Source organism: Engystomops pustulosus, chromosome 10, assembly GCF_040894005.1.
Source record: "Engystomops pustulosus chromosome 10, aEngPut4.maternal, whole genome shotgun sequence".
Lineage (NCBI taxonomy): Eukaryota > Metazoa > Chordata > Amphibia > Anura > Leptodactylidae > Engystomops > Engystomops pustulosus.
Genome location: NC_092420.1, coordinates 25,867,846 through 25,892,835, shown reverse-complemented (window position 1 = coordinate 25,892,835; position 24,990 = coordinate 25,867,846).

Sequence of the window (24,990 nt, the reverse complement as noted above, 5' to 3'; positions counted from 1 at the left end):
GGCGCCCCTTTCCGAGCTCACTCAACTCACCACTTTCCAGCTCCAGTCCTGGCTGGCCAGCACTTGCGCGCCGCCACTTGCAGATTTAAAGGGCCAGGGCGCCGCTCATTGGCGCTGCCCACTTCCCAGGTTACCATAAAGACCGGCAGCTCCCAGCATTGCCTGTTGGATCTTAGTGCTTCATGCCTATGAGGAAGCTTCATGCCTATGAGGAAGCTTTCCACAGTGTTTCCTTCCCAAGTGTTGACATCCCATCGTTACCCCGGACAAGTAGATGGGTAGCTACAGCACATACTCCCAGTAGATAGGTAGCCACAGCACATGCCCCCAAGTTGATAGGTAGCCATAGCACATGTGCCTCAGTATATAGGTAGCCACAGCACATGCCCCCAAGTAGATAGGTAGCCACAGCACATGCCCCTCATTAGACAGCTAGCCACAGCACATGCCCCCCAGTAGATAGCTAGCCACAGCACATGCCCCCCAGTAGATAGGTAGTCACAGCAAAAAAAACTGAATATTCACTTACTAGTGCTCCCTGCAGTCAGCTCCTCATTGCTCCCACGCTCTTCTCTTTGACCCACGCTTAGACGATGGCGCCTGGGTTGTTCAAAGGACGTAGGCGGTGGTAACATTGCTGTCTGTGTCCACTGATCAGTCTAAGAGACAAACAGCAGCCATCACTATTTATTAAAGATCTGTCTGAGAGCCAGATGCAGCCAACAAAAGAGCCATATCTGGTTCTCGAGCCGTAGGTTCCCTACCCCTGCTCTAAACCATCAAAATCCTATCATATAAATGTAAGTGATATGGTACTTCACGGACCCCCATGATTACTATTGAGAGTCTCAAGCTCAGTCATGCAGGGAGCAGGAGTTTCACATTGCTGTTTTCACTTGTAGTGGAAAGTGGTAGATTGGTTGATATAGAATGTCCATGGAGATTCAAGGTTGCCCAGTAGAGAAGGTAATCACCATTTTGGTGTCCTTGTGGGTCTCATCTGTGGAACATGGCCACTCCATTCACTTCTTATGAGACTGCCAGATAGCTGCATATAGTATTTGACCTACAGCTGCACACCTAGTTGACCTACAGTTAAATTTTTTGGGGGGAAACAGGATTACAATTTTCAGGATAACTTACATTTATGAGAGTGGGACACAGGGAGTTACATCTACAGTTATGTATTCTCAAAAACTCCACTCATGGAAACGTTATAGCCGATAGGTAATAACTTTTTGTAACCCCTGTTCAGTTCAATTCAAAAGCCAAGGAGCCTAACATAAAGAGAGTAGGGTAATATCAATCTACGCAGAAATGTCAGTAATAATCGCTCATATTTACTCTTTTGTCAGGTTTACAATAGAGATGTTTCCCTTGAGCCAGCAATCAGCAAACCGATTCAGGAAGTTTGACTTTAGAAAACACAACAGGCCGGGGGAACAGGTTACATGGATTCTGGTAGTGATGAGTGAGCTACTACTGACCTGATTCTAGACCCAACTTGAACCACTATTGTATTGTTTGCTTGTCTAATTCTGAATGTGTTGAAGGGTCCTGCAAGAAAATGCCTGTTTTTCACTCAGCACTGAATGACTGAGGGGATCATTTTTCCTCAGCTGAATATGACATTGTATATACAAGCAGATATTATAAATTTAAAGCACAAATAATTTTTCTTACACAAATGCAATAAATTCATACATTAATGATTATTTACATTATAAATACATGTATTAGATATTTTTGAGATTCCATATCAATGTCAATAATAATGCAAGATAAAAGGATGAAGAAAATCTACAAACTTCCGTATCTGCAATTTCCATATCAACTACCATCTCTTGGATCCCTACTGAGGGTGGTAAGGAGTAGAACTATACAGTACATTCATAGTAGGAAATAGTGATGTAGGAGAAAAAAAGACTTAACTTAAAGCCAGTACTAACAATAGTTACCTGGGATATACCATTTTTTGGGATCTTTAATTGTTGTATTTCTAATAAAGATTTTTGATACAAATTGTTATTAGAATGGTCTTTGGCATATAACAATAGCCGATGGACAGAAGTCTGTGTGGGGGCCCGCAGTATGGATGAAAAGGGAAAAATTTTCCAGAGGTTTCACATAGTATTTGACGCATTTCGGACCAGTCATGTCATAGTATAAAATAATGACATTCTGCAGAGTATTGAAGGAAACGTTCACACGTGAACAAGACCTGACCGCCCCAAAATGTGTCAAGCACTGTGTGACATCTCTGAATGTTTTATATCTATTTCTTTTTTAATAAAAGTGGATTTTAATTACATTCCATTATGTCTCGAAGCTGGAAAATTTTTGTTCACCACTGGTCTACATTATGGGTTGAGACAATTCTTGGGATGGTTTATTAGGAATAACATATGTCCATCACATATAAATGCAAAGCAGATAGAGGGGCACATTTACTAACAACAATGCAAACTGAAATAAATGCAGTTTTCCTGTGGAGTGTGCAGGGGGCGCTAGATTCAGGATTTGTGGTGCACGTTCTTCATGAATCTGGTGATCCCTACACTGCTCCGACAGAGTTTACCACTTTCAGACTTTGCATGTTAAATCTGGGACATGGTCAGACTGTGCACTGGAACGACCCCTAATTTGTTTCCCATGATGCCTAGTGCAGCCTCACCACAAAAGGGTCACGTGTGACAATTGTGGCGCACCCACTGACCAAGCTGGGTGCGAAACACGCATCGGGGTGTCGGACAGTGTGACTAGGTTAGGCAACATGGCGACTGGTGGGTATTTAATTTGGTCCCGTAATGTTTATTAGGTTAGCAATATTGTGATGATGCACAGGTACGTGATTGGAGTTTTGATATTATTCATTGAGTGATTTTGATATGCTGTACCGCATCACTTATCTGTTGTGTGGAACCTTAGTACTTTGAAAATCTTTTTACCAGCGCCTATGATGTAATTTCTTGTTTTATGTGTTGCCTCTCCATATATATTCACACTGTCCGTGTTGTTTTGCTTTGTGTAATTTATGAATAAATGTAATTTATGAATAAATTGTGCAATAAAGACTTGTTTTCATTCACAAAGTCGTAATTATTTTCAGTTATGGAGATATGATAGGACTTACTTCTTAAATACCTGTGTAAGCAGTTTGCACTAAAAAAAAAAAGAACGTAGTATAAGCAGTAGAATTTATCTTATTATGTTCATGGGCTTAGGCAATTCATGAAAACGATTATAAAATAAATGCATAAGGCTTAGTTAATACCCAATGCCATCCATCTTAAAGGGAATCTATCACCAGGGACCTCATTTTAATTAAAGACGGGTCTCAGATGCATCTCACACCTGCATTGCAAACATGCCTGTCTTCTCTAAGCATTTGCATTACAATATAATTGTGTGTTATAACTTACCTTGCACCCTAACAGAATCCTCTGTGTAGTCCCAGGGGTTGGGTTTTGGATACATTACATAAAACAACATGTGATGTGTCTGTGCTGCAGACTCCACAGCTCTAAGCCCCCACCTTTGTGCTCCTGTACAGCTCCTCCCTCCCCCCACTGATGCCAGCACACCAAGCTATGAGCTATATTCCGTTGAAGGAGCTCAGGTGGGGACTGAGAGATGAGCAGTGAGCAGCACAGACAAGTCACGTTATTTTTAAATGCAGCCAAACCAAAGCCCAACCCCTGGGACTAAACTGGGGATTCTGTCAGGGAGAAGATAAGTTAAAACACCCAATATATTGTAATGAAAATGTTTAGGAAAAGCAGTAAGGCAAATTTGCAATGTAGGTGTAATGGGCTTCTTTAACCTGTCTTTAGTGAAAATGAGGTCCCTGGTGACAGGTTCCCTTTAAACCTTCTTGTGAAGGAAGTTCTTAATCCTTTCTCCCTTTCCATAAAATGTTCACCAGCTTTTCAGGCTAATTTGGTTGTAACACACTTACCACTTAACATAGAAGAATGTAACAGTGGGGAGGAATTCATTAAGACTGGTCGGTTCAGTTTAAACACTCAGGGGCATAATACTGGCATGGCGCAGAGGCCCTGAAATAATTGTAAATGCTAGTTTCTTGCTAGCACTTGCGATTACTTGCCCCAATCCGCCACCTTCACACCAGTGGGGCGTGAAGGAGTGTGAAGGGGGGCGCGGCCGGCTGAGCAGAGGGCATGGCTGGCCAGGAGTGGGCCGGCGCGGGGCGTTACTATCCCCACGCCGCCACACTCGCCGCTGCTGCCTCTTGATCTATGCTGCTGCGAAAATGTATGCTCATGCGCCAAATATGATAAATATGCCCCTCAGTCCGGTTTCCAGTCCCTCGTTTGCACTGCCTAAAGTGGTTGACCCATAATCAACACTTCTTATCTAACCAAATGTTTTTTTTTTTTAATTAAAGTCACTCTTTATTACAAAATTCAAGCATCTTTCATACATACTTAAAAAGACATTGCAATATTCAGTAAACATTCACACATTAAATACTTATTGTACATAATCGAATACAAATTCATTTTATATAAAGCACCCACCCTTTAAGATCAGGCTGAGGGACAAAAGGTAAAATCAACTATTTAGGAAGCATCCATAACATTTCCAATTATGTAAGAGACCTGTTACTGAGCTTCCAATATTTTCATACAAATTAATGAGAGCTTATATTTTGCCATCCCTAACCATGAGGGCTTTTTTCACAATCCAATTTCTCAACCCTAGCAATGGTATACCCCTTGAGAATAACATTCTTCTGGAATGCAGAACCAGAGAAGCCCAATGTACTTCCAAACAAAGCAAATCCAGCGTAAAATGAAAAATATATTTAGGTGATTATCTTCAATTCTCTATGTATGGCAGACCAAAAATCCACCAATTTCAGGCAGGTCCAGAACATATGCAAATAATTTGCCCTAATATTCCCGCATTATTACACTCCTCATTTTAATGGAGAGGAGGTACGCTGCTATACTTGACCAAATCCATACATTTTTAATGGTGTACTGTGTGTATTGTATTGTATTATACCATACAATAAAGCTTTATTGATCCCATAGGAAACCAGCAAACAAGAATGACCACCAATTCGATAAAATGAAGTACCTCCACTCTTGTAACCAGTGGGAATGTTTATGTTTGTCCATACCATGTAATAGCCTCCTCCGCAGTGTTAGACATATAGGGGGATATTTATCAGGACCTCTGCGCACCGCCAGTGGCGCAGAGGCCCTGAAATAATCGCAAATGCTAGCTTATTGCTAGCTTTTGCGATTATTTTCCCCAATCCGCCACCTTCACGCCAAGTGGGGCGTGAAGGGGAGTGAAGGGGGGGGGGGCGCGGCCGGCCAAGCGGAGGGCGCGGCCGGACGGGAGTGGGCTGCCGCGGGGCGTTACTGTCACTGCCTGCGCACTGGCTGCTGCCGACGACTTTTCATACGTGAAAAGTCGCCGGCTGCGGTTCTTCTTTTTTACGCCAGGCCCTGCCTGGCGTAGGATAAACGCTGCGCTGCTGGCAGCCCAATACATCAAGAGGCAGAAGCCTCTTGATGTATCGGGCTGCGAATCTGCAGCGGCGGGGCTGCGAGCGCCAGCGTATGATAAATATCCCCCATAATTTCTGGCATTGTTGTCTGTTTTTGTGATATTTTTGTGTTATTCTGTGCCCTATTTTTGTCTCGCGGAAACAGATATCTCTGTACTTCCAGGCTCGAAAGGATTTTTTCATTACTAAAAGGACATTCCTACAGTAATAGGACAAAGGTTTCACTTCCATCTAGCTGAGATGACATAGCACAGGTGGTTCCAAAGACAGTTTTCACTATGTCTCAAAAACATTAAGCAGGATTTGCAGCTTCCTCTGTGGCTATTAGTATAAGATCTAGGTCAGGTTGTGGATTTATAGGACCATAAATCACCTGACCTTTCATTTTGTTTCTCGCTATCTTGACGTGTTGGTAGATTCAGGCTGAATGTATCCGCGGCTGATAAAGTGAATCCGCCTCATTGTGCATTATGGTCTTACTTTCAACACTTTTGTTTATACAAATTGCTATTAATCTGGCCTTGCCTTTAATCATGTCCTAGGACGTGCAGGTGGATTTACATCTACAGAAAATGTTAAAGAGGAAATGTTCATCCCTGTCATATATTTATTACTAAAGTCGCAGCTTGATGGAGATGATTTATGGTTTGCCGCATTGTTCACAGAACAATGACTGTATTGAGGAAACCTTTTATACAGCTATATGCAGCTGAATCCAGAAGTTTACATTCACTATATAAAAAGACACATATGAAGCTTTTCTCATCTGACATTTAATAGGAATAAACCTTTCCCGTATTAGATCAATTAGGATTACCAATATTATTTATATTTATCAAATGCCAGAATAATGAGAGAATATTTTAATACTTTCCACAAAGCCAAAAGTTTCCATACATTTCATTAGTGTGTGGTACCATTGCTCTTAAATTGTAAGACTTGGGTAAAATGTTTTGGATCTCCTACCAAAAGCTTCTCACAATAGTTTGTATGAATTTGGGCCCAGGGGTGTAATTACAGTGGTAGCAGCCATAGCAGCTGCTATGGGGCCTGCAGTGTAAGGGGACCCCATCATTTGACCTTACAGTGAAGAATGGAAAATGTGCAACATTGTATACATATTATTCTACACATTGTACAGCATAATGTATATAACATATATGTGATGTATATATGCTGTATATGTGTGTGTGTCAGTGATGTGTATATGAAGTGTACATACAATATTTGTGTATGTATGCTGTATATTTGTATATGGCTCTGTATGATGGTATGGTATTTATATTCATGGTCTACAAGAACCTTATCATACTTGTGCATACTGTTCTGATGTGTTACTCTCCAAGGTACCTCATTCTATCTTGAATTTTGGGCTTATAGTTATGAGTAAGTTTTAGTGGTTCATGGGACCAGCTTTGTCCAATAAATGGACTTATCAGGCCATGGACATCACTTGGCAGGTTTTTCGGACGAGGGAGGGCAGCTACGAGGAGCTGCGTGCCAAAGACATCTGGTAGGAGGGTCAAAGAGGCTACTGGGGCGTGGAGTAGCCGTTTTACAAAATGTACATATTAGGTAATTAAAAGTTAGTAAAATATTGCAGGAACGTGAGGATTAGCCCTTAAAAGGGCTATCCTCACGTCCTATAGATGCATCAACCACCCGATCTCCATTTAAGTTAACCATAGGGGGGGGGGGGGGTCACTTCATTTGTAGTCCCCAGGTCCTAGATGGCAACACATTTGCTGAAGTGGGTCCTGCCACCACCGGAACTTATGGCTAAGAGCAGAGCAGAAAATAATTCAAATCTGATTAACTTACAAACTGGAAAAAGTGCAGGGTAAGTATGCTTTCTTTTTTCCCCAGCCTTGCCCTCTACAAGGTTTTATGGACACCAGGAAACCACTTTAAAGTTGACTAGTAAAGTTTATTGATTGAAGAGAAATCAGATGCCTCATTTTTCCCCTTTCTCAAGTGTCTCATTCCCCCCTCAGGAATTCTCTTTAGTGAGTCACACAGAGCCAGCATCTCTCTCTCAACTCCCTCATTCCTGAAGGAATGCTGAGCCATGTCGTCCTTGGTCAGAAGGCGGAGTAGCTTGACTATGTGGTAGAGCTCATCATGCCCCAATGATGGGATCTTTAGTAACAGAGGGCATCAATAAAAGTATTTTTAGAAGAATGGTGGCTCATATCCCATGTATAGAGCCATCAGTGAGCTATATAGTCAATACATCTAAAAAGAACTGTAGGTAATCTGTGGGGAACCTGGTGGTTCCCTTTAACTGTGCAGAACTATGCAGAATTTTTGTAATATAAAAATAGTTAAGTTGTAACTTCTATAAAGATTTATTAAAAAGTTTGATTAGCAAAGAAATATGGACCTAAAAATCAAATGGTGTTAAAATGTGGTGTGTACCTTTAAGGTCAACGTTAGCTGCATCTTTTAGGGTATAAAGTGGAATTCCCCTTCAGGCAAAATTATTTAAAATCTAAAACCTTAAAGAAAGGAAAGTAGAGTTATGAGTTTAATATCATCATGTCCTAAGAAAACCTTCAATAATACAGATGGTTTTCACTGAAAATTGATAGAAGTTTTGGGTAAGTATATAGTGTGCATGCTCCAGGCAATTCGAGGACTGCATGACAAATCTACTTTATAATTAGGAATATATGAATGTGCCTTTATCTTGTAGTCCCTCAGATTTTCAACACATTTTTGTCAGTAATGGCAAAGGACTAGAAGGTCATTCGTTTATTGAAGGCAAGATGCCAAAAAAACTCTGTTGGAAAATGCAAAAAACTCTCCTTATGATTAATGGATGGAAGAAAACACAAGGCTTGTGGGTGCATATTCTCCCAGGCTCATCACATTCACTTACTGGAAATAGGCATAGATTATAATTCAACATTAAAATATCTGGTTATAGTTAAAGAATATCTACCACCAGAATAAAGGAGTGTAAACCAAGCACACTGACATACCGGTGTGTGCCCCCTCTGGCAGGATCTGCTCTTCTTTTAGAATTTTATAACCTTGTTTAAAAAAAAAAAAAAAAAGGCTTTAAAATGATGCAAATAAGCCTCATGTTAACTGAGACCGGAGCCCCTCAGGTTCATTTGCATAAATCGAACCCTTTTTTGTGAAAACAAAGGAATAAGAAGCTTGCCAGAGGGGCCACACACCTGTTTGTGAGTGTGCTTGGTTTACAACATCCTGATGGTATTTTGAAGTTAAAGGGGCATTCTGGGAATATGAACGCCTGATACAAAAAAACATAATACCATAAATTAATTAATATAACAAAACTCAATGTCATTTTCTATTGATCCGGTGAAACTATTTTTTTCTTAAAATGGTGGCTTGCACAAGATTGAATGCAGAAATTAAATCAGCCGCTTCCTGTACCTTGTGAGGTCACAGGCTGTCACAACCACAATGAAGGCCCCTGCTCCTTAGTCATGTAACCAGGGAGGGAATAGGCCAAAGGGACAGTGGAAGGATAGTAGAAAAGGACAGTAGGAATGAATAGTCCTATTTTTGTTGGATGTGTTATGGCCAAGCTGTGATCGATCGCTAAGTTGGTCATGGGGGTAGCTTCTTAATTTATACTGATGCACCTGAAGAAGTCAGCCATGATTTTTTGGGTCTATACACCTAGCTGTGCTGTGTGCCCTGGTGCATTATTGTAATCTCACCCCACATCACAACATATATTTGACCATAGTTAGTGTAAAATACTCTTCAGAATCAGCCCCATGATGTACAGGTATGTCATGGAGAGTAAAGCGTGTCGTTTGCCTAAAATGATAATAAATAAAGAATAAAGAATAAATAAGAAACTTTTAAAGTCTTAGTGTAATGCCATATGAATGATTCAAGTTAATTTCTTCTTTGATTTATTTAAATAAATTATATAATAAATCAAATGGTAATTAGCTCCAAACTTTTCCGCTAAATTTTTCATTCATATTTATGCCATTTATCATGTTTGATCTCTTAGTGACCAAGCAATATTCCCCTTGTTGCCCGCCAAGAGCAATGACTTTATTATTTTCCTGTAAAGGTAGCTATAGTAGGGCTTGTTTTTCGCAGGACAACTTGCACAATTTTTAGGTACATTCATCTAAATGTTGACTTTTGCATGTAGCAAAATGAGAAAAAAAACAGCAATAGTGGCTTTTTAGATGATAAATTTGGCAGAGTTCAACATGCAGCATATATAGAAAGATATCCATATTATACGATTGATAAGATTACAGTAAAACCAACTATCTATGTATAATACTGTAAAATGCCTTTTCCCAAAATTGAGAATTTGTTTCTGTGTCTTCCACTTCCATGACTCATAACATTTTTATTTTTCTGGTTATGGAGCCGTGCAAGGGCTTATGTTTTGTGGAATAAGTTCTTGTTTTCATTAATTCAATTGTTTTTTACTATGTATGGCCCTTTTCTTGCCTGTCTATGAGAAGGAATCACGATACCAAACACATTAGCTTTTTGGCTTATTTACTAAGGGTCAGCGGACGCTCTTTCGTCGGACTTTCCAACGTTTTCGGGTTTTGCGCTGCTGTGACAGGTATTTAATAGGGGATTGAGTCTCACATGATCGGTTTTTGAAGCAGCTGCACTGGCTTTCATGCGACAGAAATCGGGGGCGTGACGTCGGATTATCCGACTGATTGAGCGCGGGATTTAACTTTCAAATTGATTCAAGATCAAGCACTTACATACACCGGGAAGAAGAAGGTGAACTCCGGCGAACCTGAGCAGAGAAGTGACACATGCAGGATATCGGGTGCCCGATCTTAGTGAATCGTCGCAGAGTGCATTATCGTCGTGTAAGTAAATGTGCCCCAATGTGTTTAAATGAAGAATGAAGATTTTGAACTTTTAACCATGTATTTGTTGGCTTGATGGTTGATTTTTTTCTGATTTGATTTTTGTCTACAGCAAAGAAGGAAAATAGTAGTGGGTGCAGGCTATTGTGGATCTGATCCAAGACCACAATGGTAAATCAGCAAAGAAGGAAAATAGCAGCACTCCGTCTCCAATTCAAGGGTTTTATCCAAGACTGCTTGAAAATGGCTACATTGAGCTAGCTGAAACGTTGCTATATACCCACATGTGAATAAAACCCATGAATTGGAGACGAAGCGCTCCTATTTTCCTTCTTTGCTGATTTACCATTGCGGTCTTGGATCAGATCCACAATAGCCTGCACTCACTGGATTGAATCCCATTTACTCCTGGTTCTGACCCAGTTACTCACTCCATGCAAAGTGGCCCTTATTACAACCTAGATAAAGAGAAGGTGAGGTGTTTTCTACATTTTCTATGTCTTCCATTGCCTATTGTATTCATCTGACGTGTTTCGAACTCATCCAGGGTTGAGTCCGGACAGGGCAGAAACACACCACATGGACATGGACACTCCATTGCTGATGTCATCAGGAAAAAAGAGTGTGGGCATCTAATTTACCAAATTTCTGGAATAATAGTACCCATCTCCACTTTTTAACTTTGTATATAAGTCCTACATTTCCACAAACCTAATGTAAACTGAAGACGCATGAGTAAATGTATGTCAGTACGTTAAAAATGTGTCAGATTTTATTTTGGTGTATCCAACTCCTACAAAGTGACTCCATCATCCATATGTCATAAAAACAACTATCGCAGCAGTATGTCATGACGCATACACGTTACACTGATCTATGTTTGTTATTTTCTCTGATGGACCTTGGCAAACGATAATATTTTGCCAATAATACCTCTTTTGAACCAATGGTTTGTTTTGAAAGATTTCTTGTGTTACGTAAGGACAGCCGATCGAGCATGAAATAAATGGTGAGGGGTTAAGATCGGGACCGGGCTGTAACCTTTCATGTTCAACTCGTCTCCCTAGTCTCTGCATACATTCCATAGAGCAAGGCATATCACAGCATGTCATGTTAGCCCTGGCCTTGCACTTACCATATAGAAAAACAACATACGTTGATCCCTTGTGACAGAGTAGACCATTATGTTGTGACAGAACATCAAGATGAACCTGCTGTAAGCATTTAATCACAATAAGACTATTCCAAAAGTAGTCAGCTAGGCTTAGTCCTGACTCAAGTTCATCATTTACTTCTAATCCATTAAATGTTTCTACAAAATACCTATTGTAAGAATAAATGGGGTGTGCAGAGTCTATCTGTAACTATTAATAGATTGTTCACAGGCGTATCCTCCCTCTCTTACATTCTTCCCTACTCTCATTTCTTCTCTTTACAGTTTAAAACTGTTGCTACTATAGCCGGTCGACCGCTTTATTCATAGTCTATGGTCCTATAATTACTATTGAAGCTCGGAGACTCTGGAGGAGAGCTATCATAGGAACAGGGGCGTAACTACAGCGGTAGCAGCCATAGCAGCAGCTATGGGGCCCGCAGTGTCAGGGGGCCCCGTCATCCGACCTGACACAATAAAGAATGGAGGATGTGCACCATTATATCGATATTGTACTGCACATGTCCAACATAATATGTTTATAACATATACTGTGATGTATATGCAGTATCTGTGATGTGTATATGGTGTCTGTGTATACTGTATGTGAGTATGTTGCATATGGCACTAATTATAGTGTCACCTGGATAAAAATTATGTCCTTTTATATGTATTGCACTCACAGCAACAACATCCAACCCTATAATCAACACCTCATCACTGGATAAAAACTATCTCATTCTTTATATATAGCACCTACAGTGGGTACGAAAAGTATTCAGTCCCCTATAAATTTTTCAGCCAATTGGTAATATCAAAAAAGTTTTTTTTTATCATTAATGTACACTCTGCACTCCATCTTGACAGAAAAAAATTGAAATGTAGATATTTTTGATAATTTATTAAACAAGAAAAATTATCATAACTATTCAGACCCTTTGATGATCATAATGATCAAATGATCATAAGTATTCAGACTAATATTTAATTTACATCCTTTCCATTTCCTTTGTGTTTAACTAACTTGATTAGGAAAGCACACACCTGTCTATAGCTCACAATGCATGTCAGAGCACATGAGAATCATGAGCTCTAAGGAACTACCCAATGCGCTCAGAGACATAATTATGGCAGGGCACAGGTCTGACCAAGGTAACAAAAGAATCACTGCAGCACTCAAGGTTCCTAAGAGCACGGTGGCCTCCATAATCCTTAAATGAAAGAAGTTTGGGACGACCACAACTCTTCCTCGACCTGGCTGTCCAGCCAAAATTGGCACTTGTGGGAAAAGAGCCTTGGTGAGAGATATAAAGAAGAACCCCAAGATCATTGAGCTACATAGATGCAGTAGGTAGATGAGAGAAAGTTCCATAAAGTCAACTATCACTGCAGCCCTTCACCAGTCGGGGGCTTTATGGCCTCTCCTCAGTGCAAGACATATGAAATGTCCAGCAGCCCTCATTTTAAGATATTATCCAGCAGCCAGACCCCCATCTTAAGGTCCTGTCCAGTGGCAGCCTCTTTTATGAATTACTGTCCAGCAGCCAGCCCCCCAAATTAATTACTTTACAGTATCCAGACCCTCCTTATTTAATAATGTCCAATAGCAGAACCCCATGTTAGATTACTGTCTCTCTGTCTCTTCTTTCACACTGCCAGATGCACTTTGCCAATTGATTCTATTCTCCTTTCATGTACCCGCAGTCTTGTTTTGTGGTAGGCTACACATTACAGTAGGTCCGTCAAAAAATCCTCATGTCAGCCTATACTTCCAAAGAAACCAGTGGCACAATAAGTTGGTAGGACATATATTTGGTGGTATTTGCTTTCAACATTGTTAGCCATCTCAAATACCCGGCCATGTAGCTGTACATTGGTTTACCACTTACTCACATAAAATATTTTGGAGAAGTACTATTTACTGATGAACTTTTTGTACAAATGCTAAAAATTTGTTTCTAGAGCACTTCAAAAAATTTAGATGAAACATGTTAAAAACTTGAATGTAGATCAACAAACGTTAGATGTATGTGTGTCAAGTTATAACGTGTAGCCATTTTTCTTAGGCTTTGTGTACTTTATGGGCTGCAGGCAGGAGAGCATTATCCAGTGCTTGACCCATCTAACTCAGGTCCAAAATAAATTGTTGTGTGCACCAGGTGTTAATTTGCTTTCATATTCATTCTCTTGCAATGTTTTGGTATAGAACATTCTTCCATATAGGCAATGCAATTTACCAATGTAGGTCCAATGATCCTCTAGAACTCCCAGTAACGGAAAGAAGCGTGAACCATGAGCTGGAGCAAGGTAAGTATATGTAATTTCTTTAATCACTGCACAGTCCTAAACCTCCTATTGCAATAGCATCAACTGTATCCTAACAGGAGCTTCATGGCATGGGTTTCTATGGCATCACCATGCACAATGTCAAGTGTCAGGTGAAACACAATGGGGCACATTTACTTACCAGGTCAGGAGGAGATCCCGAAAGTGCAATGTTCGACGACAATGCACTGTGCCGCGATTCAATAAGATCGTGCACCTGATTTCCTGAATGTGTCACTTCCCCGATCAGGTCCGCCGGAGTTCCCCATTTTCCTCCCAGTGTATGTAAGTGCATCTCTTTCAACACAATTTTTAAGTAAAATTCCGCAGTTTGTCTGAATTCTTCTGGTCATCCGATGGCTCGTTCCCGATTTGTGTCGCATCAAAAGCCAGCACGATTGCGACACAAAATCCGATCGCTTGCAACACAATCACCTGCTAAACACCTGTCCCAGTGGAACGATCCCCGAAACTGTCTGAAAACCCAATGGAAATGCGGCCGCGGGACCCTTAATAAATAAGCCCCAATGATATCACTGGATTCTGAGACAGTCGACACATGTCTGCCTTTTAGAAAGGGATCTTATAAAAGCTCATGTAGATATATTATGTACAGTAATATAGTGTCCAAGAACTTTTTTCTGTCTTCAACCAATGATCAAATGTGAAGCCAATGGCACTGCTGCCGAAGGGCCGGGAGATCTACAATAACTTGCAGCAGAATGAGAAATTTGTCTAGTCAAGCATTTAGTTCACTTATGTTATCACAGGAAGAATTTTTATTACAGCTCGCATATGTAAAATTTAACCTAATATAAAGGTGTCGAAAATCCAGATTTATTGCTACATTCAAAGTGTAAAAACCGTAATACAAAAATGTACTGTACATTGAAAATGAAAATTTGCTGATTTAGCAAAGGTTTCTATCAGATTTTCTCTTATCTAGCCCCAGGTGGACGGGACATCCATGATTTATTCCTCTAAAAATCACTTATGAATATCGAGGAACATCTTATTATGGGGGATGTACAAATGCTGGAGGATATTTTGTTAAAAAGGCAAAAATGGGACTTTGGAGATCAAAGCAATATTTTTATGAAAGATGTTATTAATGCGTTTGTGACCAATGGAGCTCCTCTTTTGATTTTATAACATATGCACATAGATAGATCTATTTCTATGCATATTCACTTCTTTAGAAGTATAATGTATTTGTAAAATTTTATAAATTTAGTTAAAACTTCAGAGTTCGCTACTATTTTCAACCTGAATGATGGTTGTGATGGACCACTTGAAATAGCAGTAAATGGACCATAAATAGTGCATTGTTAGACCATTGGGATAGTATGGGGCTGAACCCAGAAATAGACATGGATTTTAAGTGACAAGAATCTACTGGGGCTCATTTACTAAGGGTCACGCTGCGCACTTTTGTCGGACTGTGCACCTTTTTCAGGGCTAAAACGGCTTGCACAGGTATTTGTATTTGTAAGTGTGTGTGCTTGTATCTTGGCGCCCGTGCCAGCCTCCATGTGACGCAAGTTAGGGGGCGAGCCGTCTGACAGTCCGACTGATTCGGACTCAGCGCCATACAGGCAGTCCCCGGATTACATGCAAGATAGGTTCTGTAGGTTTGTTCTTAAGTTGAATTTGTATGTAAGTCGGAACTGTATATTTTATAATTGTAACCCCAGCCAGAATTTTTTTTTTGATCTCTGTAACAATTGGATTTAAAAAATGTTGGATTGTCATGAGAACCAGGATTAACAATAAATCTTAATTACAGACACCATTAATAACTGTTATAGATGTTTATTGTAGCTTAGGGCTAAAGTACAATAAATCACCAACATCCAGGGGTCCGTTAGGGGTCGTCTGTAAGTCGAGTGTTCTTAAGTAGGGGACTACCTGTATTTAACTTTTAAATTGTGTCACAATCCCTATGTCATTAAATGCCCCTCTATGTTTAAATTTTTGTTATTAAATTCTTGGCAATACAGGCGGCCCCCAACTTAAGAACACCTGACTTACAGACGGACCCCTTCTGCCCACTGTGAGCTCTGGTGAAGCTCTCTAGATCCGTTACTTTATTTCCAGGCTGCCATGATCAACTGTAAGGTGTCTGTAATTAAAGGAAACCTACAACTTAGAATGGCAGGGGTAAGCTGTAAGTACCGAGCACCAGCTCAGGGTACTTACTTACTGTACTTACTGTATCGCGGTTTTAACACTTTTTAAACTCTAGAGCAGAACAGGCTTCGGCGCTGTGTGCGCACGATCGTGCGCGCGCCTACATAGGAAATGCCGGAGACGCGCAGCGCCAAAGCCTCTTCTGCTCTAGAGTTTAAAAAGTGTTAAAACCGCGATACAGCGGCTTATAACACTAACGAAAGTAAGTTCCGACACCAGCTCACCCTGAGCTGATGCTCGGTACTTACTGCTTACCCCTGCCATTCTAAGTGGTAGGTTTCCTTTAAGTTTCATTGATAATTCTGTGAAAAAAATATGTCACTGGGACAAAAAAAAATTGTCTTGAGCTACAATGATAAAATATACAGTTTCGACTTACATACAAATTCAACTTAAGAACAAACCTAAAGAACTGATCTTGTAACCCAGGTACTGCCTATACTTAAAAAGTCATCAGAGCCAAAGGTAAAATCTGTATGTTGTCAGTAAAAGCAGAGGTCATAGATCAATTTGTGAGGTTGTCGGCCATCTGTCTTTATAGCCTATAACATCATTAACCATAATGAAAATTGTAACACCAGCCATAAACGTGTTGTTACGACACAATCCTCGACAATCTCTCAATGGTCTTTGGAGATTGTTAAATTAGAGCTTGACAACTTAATACAAGAGGAGCATTCTAAATGTATTAAAATGTAGAATATTTCACTAAAAAATCCCCTTTGCCCTCTGGGTGATGCCCACATGTCGAGGTCAAGGCTGCCCATGGCCAATGACCATAATCCATTAATGCTTCATAATTGGCATCTCGCTGATTCAACCCATCAAGACGTTCAATGATGAAACATTTTGGTTGCTGGCTTCTATATACTCAAGTGATGTTCCCCAGAAGCTCAGGTCTAAAGGAGCACAGGTCAGTCCTTGAGGCTGGTGGCAAAGCAGGACCTGGAGATTTTTCAAAATTTTAGGGAATTAGTCAATTAACCTCTCTCCCTGTATAACAGATGTAACAGTTTAGCGGAGCAGTTAAATGTAATGCCTGGTTTTGGCTTTTAGGGCTCAGCAAATTATCTAGAAACTCATTATGAAGGCAGAAGGGTATTATACCAGATGCTGAGAGGTATATTTATACAAACCAGCGTCTATAATTTGCAATATGAACATACACAACATAAGAGGACAAACTACTGATGTACAATAAATTGATGTAAAAGTTTATTAGAATATACAAAAAATAAACAGCTAAAAATGCCATAAAACCATATTTAAAAAGGTTGCCATTTATGGTATTACTGGCATCATGGCTTCAGTCACTGAGCCACAATCAATTGCTCCTTCGCCAGAAAGTTTACTTTTTTTTATTTTTTTTTTTAATCTTTTTTACATGTGTTTTAAACACAAAATAAAAATTTTAACTCCTGAAAGGTTATCAAAGTCTGATTGGGGTCCAACAACTGGCTATTGACTTGACTTCTTCGGCAGCCTCTGTATGCAAACAGCGGATGACAGTAGCAAGTGACGGCTCTTACAGCCCCCCAGCCATATAAAAAATTTCGATTCCAGACATCCCCCGTAATGCACACAAATACCTAAATCGGCAGTGGTACGGTACGTTTTTCTTGAAAATTGAAGCTTGATTTTCCACTGCCTTAGGCTACATTCACACGATGTATGCCCGCCATACATCGGCGCTGCGCAGCTCACCCCCGCCCCTTTCCATTGGAATATACAGCACACGCCACCGTATTACGTAGAAAAAAATGTCGTTCTACAGGCTACGGAGCGGTATGGTGCCGCACGCGTGCTGCACCGTACCACTCCAGTACAGGGCCGTGAGCCCATAGAAGTGTGTGGGGGACGTATATATACCGTATATAAGTCGGCAGTATATACATCTCCCATACGTTCGTGTGAATGCAGCCTTAAAAGGATTTTCTTTCCTTTCCTTAGTATATGCAACTAATATCAGTTCTGCAAAGGTCCATCCGATCGCTCATTGAGTGGCTGCTTTAAGAGTGCCAAAAAGTAGTGTTTGGTCTGAAAGACTTCTATAAAGCTGCATTAAAGGGCTATTCCAGGAATAAGCCTAATTCATATATAAATGGGTCCTTAAAATATAAGCTAATATGTAATTAGTTGTTATTTAAAATTTTGCGTCCCTTAGCAGAAAAATGCTGGTGACATAGACTGTAATGAAGAATTAAAATGCTTCTGGCTCTTTCATAAGTCCATTGATTTCCTTCGCGTGGACCAGACACAGTATAGAAGATGACTACCAGTAAAATGTCCACAACACATTTCCTGCACCTGCCTGGACAGGTCATGTGATCATTACCATGTTTGGCTGTAGTGGGTTGGTTGCACTGCATCCAGTATGGCCAGTGTTGTGCTGAGACGTGATCTCCATGATACCATGTACAGTGATAACAGTTCTGGCAAATCTGTTAGATCATCACTGGGGGGCAGAGCATAAGATGGAGGAGGAGTTACTGAGAACTAAAGGATTATGGGACTTGTAGTTTCCAGTGGCAGCCATCTTGGTGATAACTTCACCTACTTTAGAAAGCCCATAACATTTTGTGAATCATAAAATCCAACTATTTAAGCTCCACTTGGTGACATTGAGTTTTGTTATATTAATTAATTTATAGCATTATAGTTTTTGCATCAGACGTTCCCAAAATAACCCTTTACGATTAGATTGTAGAGGAGAGAGTTTAGTACATGGAAGACCGATTAGTCGGGAATCACATTACTAAAGACGAGAGTGAATCAGAGACCAATCAGACTAATGGACATGACATCAGAGGCTTGTACAGAATAAATAGTAATCACTGGGGTGCTGAAATTGCTTCAGACAGGTGTTTAAGGGGTGCTAAGCATCAGAACCCACAATTCTGCTATAGATGTCATATCCTATGGATTGGTTCCAGAATCCCCCTTTAATGTTGCACTCCCCTTGGTCCAAAAGAAAGAAACCAATCTATTTATCAAAAGCTGTTTTGTTTGATGCACGCAGCCCAGGGTCCTAGTGTGCAGGATCCATAGTCCAAGACAAAAAGAGGAGAGAAGGCCACAGCATCCAATATGATGAAAAAAGGTTAAACCTTTATTCACACAGGCATAGAAAAAAGTGCAACGTTTCGATTCACAATGAATCTTTGTCAAGCATGTCGGCACTCCCCTTGGTACTCAGTGGGGCACATTTACTTATTTGTCCCGCCGCGCTCCCCACTGTGCATTGTTGAGGATTCAGGTCTGCCGTGATTCACTAAGATTGTGTGTCCTATTTCCTGCATGTGTCGCTTCCTCTGCTGAGGTCTGCCGGAGTTCACCTTCTTCTTCCCGGTGCATGTGAGTGCTGATTTTGCGTCACAATTTGGATTTTAAATTCCGCGGTGTCAGAGTTCGAGGTTGTGGATCCTCTGGACCACTGCGGACGATAACACAAGCCACAACCTGGGACCGGAGTCTAAGTGATACCCGGTTTTCACCAGAGCCCGCCGCAAAGCAGGTTGGTCTTGCTGCGGCATGGTACCACCAGGTCGTTCCACAGGCGTGACTTGTCCACAATGGCAGCCAAGGTCGGGGTACAGAAACGGCAGGCAAACTCGTAGTTGGGGACAGGCAGGAGGTCAGGACGGGCAGCACAGGATCGGAGTCAGAGACGTAGCAATAGGTCAAGGCAGGCGGCAAAGGAGCAAAGTCAAAAACAGAACCAGGGTCACAACGGAAAATCACATAAACAGCACACGGCATAAACAAAGCTTTCTCCAAGGCACAGGGCACAAAGATCCGGCAGGGATCACAGGAAGAGGCAGGAATAAATAGTTTACCTGAAATGGCCAGCGCCAATTAGCGGCGCGCTGGCCCTTTAAATCTGAAGAAGTTGGTGCGCGCGCGCCCTAGGTGCCGGGGACGCGCGTGCACGGCCGAGGACGGAGGAGCAGCGGCAGCCGGGATTGGAGAGGCCGGGACAAGAGCCGGGACACGTAAGCTGCGCTTGCGGCGCGCAGGCGGGGAGCGAGAGGCACGGGTGACCCCGCGATCCGTGATATGGATCGCGGGACCACCCGTGACAGTACCCCCCCCTTCAGCCTCCCCCTCCTCCTGGGCTGGAGAAATCTCTGCAAGAGGTCCTGGTCCAAGATATTGTCCTCGGGCTCCCAAGATCTCTCCTCTGGCCCGAACCCCTTCCAGTCAACCAAGAAGAACCGCTTACCCCTCACTGTCTTCATATCCAGGAGTTCCTTAACCTCATAGATGTCAGAGGAGTCGGCCACAGGGGCAGGAGGGGAGAGTTGACGGGAGAAGCGGTTCAAGATAACAGGCTTAAGCAAGGAGACATGGAAGGAGTTCGGGATGCGCATGGTGGGAGGAAGACGCAGCTTGTAGGAAACTGGATTGATGCGATTCAGCACCACGAAGGGACCCAGGAAACGAGGACCAAGTTTGTAGCCAGGAATCTTAAGTCGGACATACTTGGAGGACAACCAGACTTTATCACCAGGATTGAAGACAGGAGAAGGCCTGCGTCTTTTATCGGCCTGGGACTTGATTCGAGCCGAAGCCTGTAGTAAGGAAAGACGAGTCTGTTACCAAATGGTCTTAAAGTCCCGAACCAATTCCACCACAGCAGGAACTTCCGGTGGCACAGGCAGGGGCAGAGGAGGGCGGGGATGCAATCCATAATTAACAAAAAATGGGGCAGAACCCGCGGATGAAGAGTCCAAGGAGTTATAGGAGAACTCTGCCCACGGCAACAGAGTGGACCAATCGTCCTGACGGGCAGAAACAAAATGGCGTAGATAGCAGCCCAAGGTCTGGTTGACTCTTTCCACTTGTCCATTGGACTGGGGGTGATAAGCGGAAGAGAAGTCCAATTTCACCTGAAGTTGGTTGCAGAGAGAACGCCAGAATTTCGAGACAAACTGAACCCCACGGTCAGAGACGATGTGCTGGGGAAGTCCATGGAGTCTGAAGATGTGATGGAAGAACTGGCTGGCAAGATGTGGAGCAGATGGTAAACCTGGAAGAGGGACAAAATGGGACATCTTCGAAAAACGGTCAGTCACCACCCAGATGACGGTATTGCCAGAAGAAGGTGGTAGATCCGTAATAAAGTCCATGGCGATATGAGTCCAAGGACAGCTGGGTATCGGCAACGTCAGAAGAAGACCAGCAGGCTTGAGACGTGACGGCTTATTTCGGGCACAGGAAGCACAGGAACCCACAAAATCCCGAACGTAAATCTGGGATCGATCTGGCCACCAGTAAAACCGGGAAATGAGGGCGATAGAACGCTGCACCCCAGGGTGCCCAGCCACACGTGAGCAATGTCCCCAAGACAGAATCTTCCTACGTAGAGCAGGTTGTACGTATGTCTTGCCAGGGGGTAGTTGACGAAGATCCACAGGCGCAGCCAGTACCAGTCGGTCAGGAGGAATGACATGCTGAGGAGCCGGTTCCTCCCCAAGAACATCCGAGGCACGAGAAAGGGCGTCAGCCTTGATGTTCCTCTCGGCAGGGCGGAAATGAATGAGGAAATCGAACCGGGCGAAGAAGAGTGACCAGCGGGCTCGACGTGGATTTAGTCGTTGAGCAGATTGGAGGTAGAGAAGGTTCTTGTGGTCCGTATAAATGCTGACCGGAAACCGAGCTCCCTCCAGGAGGTAACGCCACTCTTCTAAGGCAAGCTTAATCGCCAACAGTTCACGATCTCCTATGGAATAATTCCTCTCAGCGGAGGAGAAACTCTTGGAGAAAAATCCGCAGGTGACAGTTCGGCCTTTGGAACCCTTCTGCGTGAGCACTGCACCGGCCCCCACCGAGGATGCATCTACTTCCAGATTGAAAGGCTTCTCTGTGTCAGGACGTACCAGTACTGGGGCTGAAGCGAACTTGGACTTTAAGTTCGTGAAGGCCTCCTCAGCGGACGAAGGCCAGAGTCGGGGGTTAGCACCCTTCTTGGTGAGCGCCACGATGGGGGATACCAGCGAGGAGAAGTGTGGGATGAACTGCCGGTAGTAATTCGCAAAGCCGAGAAACCGCTGTATAGCGCGTAGCCCTACTGGACGGGGCCACTGAAGAACCGCAGACAATTTTGCAGGATCCATCTGAAGGCCTCTGTCAGAGATTATATAGCCAAGAAACGGGATACTCTGCTGATGGAATAGACACTTTTCTAGTTTGGCATAGAGGCGATTGGCCCTTAAACGACTGAGGACTTGCCGTACATGAACTTGGTGGGTCTCAAGGTCCGGAGAGAAAACCAGGATATCATCCAAATAGATCACAACACAGACATAAAGTAAGTCTCTAAAAATGTCGTTAACAAATTCCTGGAAGACGGCCGGTGCGTTACAAAGTCCAAACGGCATTACCAGGTACTCGAAGTGACCATCACGGGTATTAAAGGCGGTCTTCCACTCATCTCCCTGGCGGATACGAATGAGATTGTAGGCCCCTCGAAGATCCAATTTGGAGAAAATCTTGGCTCCATGAAGACGGTCAAACAATTCCGTGATCAACGGCAATGGATAGCGGTTCTTAACGGTGATCTTGTTAAGTCCGCGGTAGTCAATGCACGGACGGAGTGACCCGTCTTTCTTGGTCACGAAGAAAAAAACCTGCACCAGCCGGAGAAGAGGACTTACGAATAAATCCTTTTTGCAGGTTTTCCTTGATATAGTCAGACATGGCCGCTGTTTCAGGTACTGATAGCGGGTACACACGACCCCGCGGAGGAGAGGAACCCGGCAGCAGATCCACTGGACAATCGTAAGGACGGTGAGGCGGCAATGTCTCGGCTTGCTTCTTAGAGAAGACATCAGAAAAGTCCTGATAGCAAACAGGAAGACCCTCCAGGGCCTTGGGAGCCACAGCTGAAGCCAGGACTGGTACTGGAAGAGACATCTTCACACAGCGGGACAAACAATTAGGACCCCACTGAAGGATCTCCCCCGACTTCCAGTCAAGAACGGGTGCGTGGAGCTGCAACCAGGGTAGGCCCAACAGGATGGAGGAGGTGGAGGGCGGAAGTACATAAAAAGACAAACTCTCCCTGTGCAGCACACCGACTTGCATGGACAGAGGCTTGGTGCAGTACTGGACCGGGCCGGAGAGAATTTGGCCACTGACAGAGGAGATGACCAAAGGCTTTTCTAGACGAACCACAGGGATGTGATGCCGGGAGACCAGGGCGGCATCCACGAAGTTCCCTGCAGAACCGGAGTCCAAGAAAGCTGAGACTTGGATCTGGGTGCGGGTACCAACACAGAGAAGAACAGGAATCGTCAGGCGTGGAGAAGCTTTACTTGCACCTAGGGACGCTTCTCCCAAGAACCCTAGGTGCTGGCGTTTCCCGGACGCTGGGGACGGATGGGACAAGTCCCAAGGAAGTGCTCAGGGCTGGCACAATACAGGCAGAGGTTACCCTGACATCTTCTATTGCGTTCCTGAGAAGAGAGTCTGGCCCTGTCCACCTCCATAGGCTCCTCGGCAGATGGTGCTACAGGAGGCTGGAGTGGCCTGTGGAAAGTAGGTGCCAGGCGGGGAAGACGTCGTGGGCGGACTTGGGGTTGTTCAAGACGTAACTCCTCGACACGCTCCCTAAAACGCACATCAATACGGGTGGCCAAGGTAATGAGAGCATTCAGGGTAGGCGGCAAATCCCGGGCGGCCAGAGCGTCCTTAACGTGAGAGGAGAGTCCCTTCTTAAAAGCTGCGGACAGAGCCTCATCATTCCAGGAGAGTTCCGAAGCCAGAGTACGGAACTGGATGGCATACTCTCCCACGGAAGAGTTCCCCTGGCGTAGATTCAACAGTGCCGTCTCAGCAGAAGAGGCCCGTGCTGGTTCTTCAAAGACAGACCGGAACTCTGCCAGAAATGCCGTCAGATTAGCCGTGACCGGGTCGTCTCTGTCCCAAAGTGGGGTAGCCCAAGCCAGGGCTTTCCCGGAGAGGTGGCTGATGAAGAATGCCACCTTGGAACGCTCCGTGATGAATTGGGATGGCATGAATTCTATGTGCAGGGAGCACTGGGTTATAAAGCTCCTGCACATCTTAGGATCACCGTCATACTTGCTGGGCATAGACAAGCGTAGCCTGGGTTCAACGGCGGGAAGACTAGCCGGAGTAGCGGGAGCCACGGGAGCAGCCACAGGAGCCTGTTGTTGTTGCTGGTTGGCTAGCAGTTGCTGCAGCATGGCGGTAACCTGTTCCAGTTGTTCACGTTGGGCGGCAATCTCCCGGGATTGCTGGACCACGATGGTAGCCAGAGTCGGCCGAGTGGGAAGCGGAACCTCGGCGGGATCCATGGCCGGATCTTACTGTCAGAGTTCGAGGTTGTGGATCCTCTGGACCACTGCGGACGATAACACAAGCCACAACCTGGGACCGGAGTCTAAGTGATACCCGGTTTTCACCAGAGCCCGCCGCAAAGCAGGTTGGTCTTGCTGCGGCGTGGTACCACCAGGTCGTTCCACAGGCGTGACTTGTCCGCAATGGCTGCCAAGGTCGGGGTACAGAAACGGCAGGCAAACTCGTAGTTGGGGACAGGCAGGAGGTCAGGACGGGCAGCACAGGATCGGAGTCAGAGACGTAGCAATAGGTCAAGGCAGGCGGCAAAGGAGCAAAGTCAAAAACAGAACCAGGGTCACAACGGAAAATCACATAAACAGCGCACGGCATAAACAAAGCTTTCTCCAAGGCACAGGGCACAAAGATCCGGCAGGGATCACAGGAAGAGGCAGGAATAAATAGTTTACCTGAAATAGCCAGCGCCAATTAGCGGCGCGCTGGCCCTTTAATTCTGAAGAAGTTGGTGTGCGCGCGCGCCCTAGGAGCCGGGGACGCGCGCGCACGGCCGAGGACGGAGGAGCAGCGGCAGCCGGGATTGGAGAGGCCGGGACAGGAGCCGGGACACGTAAGCT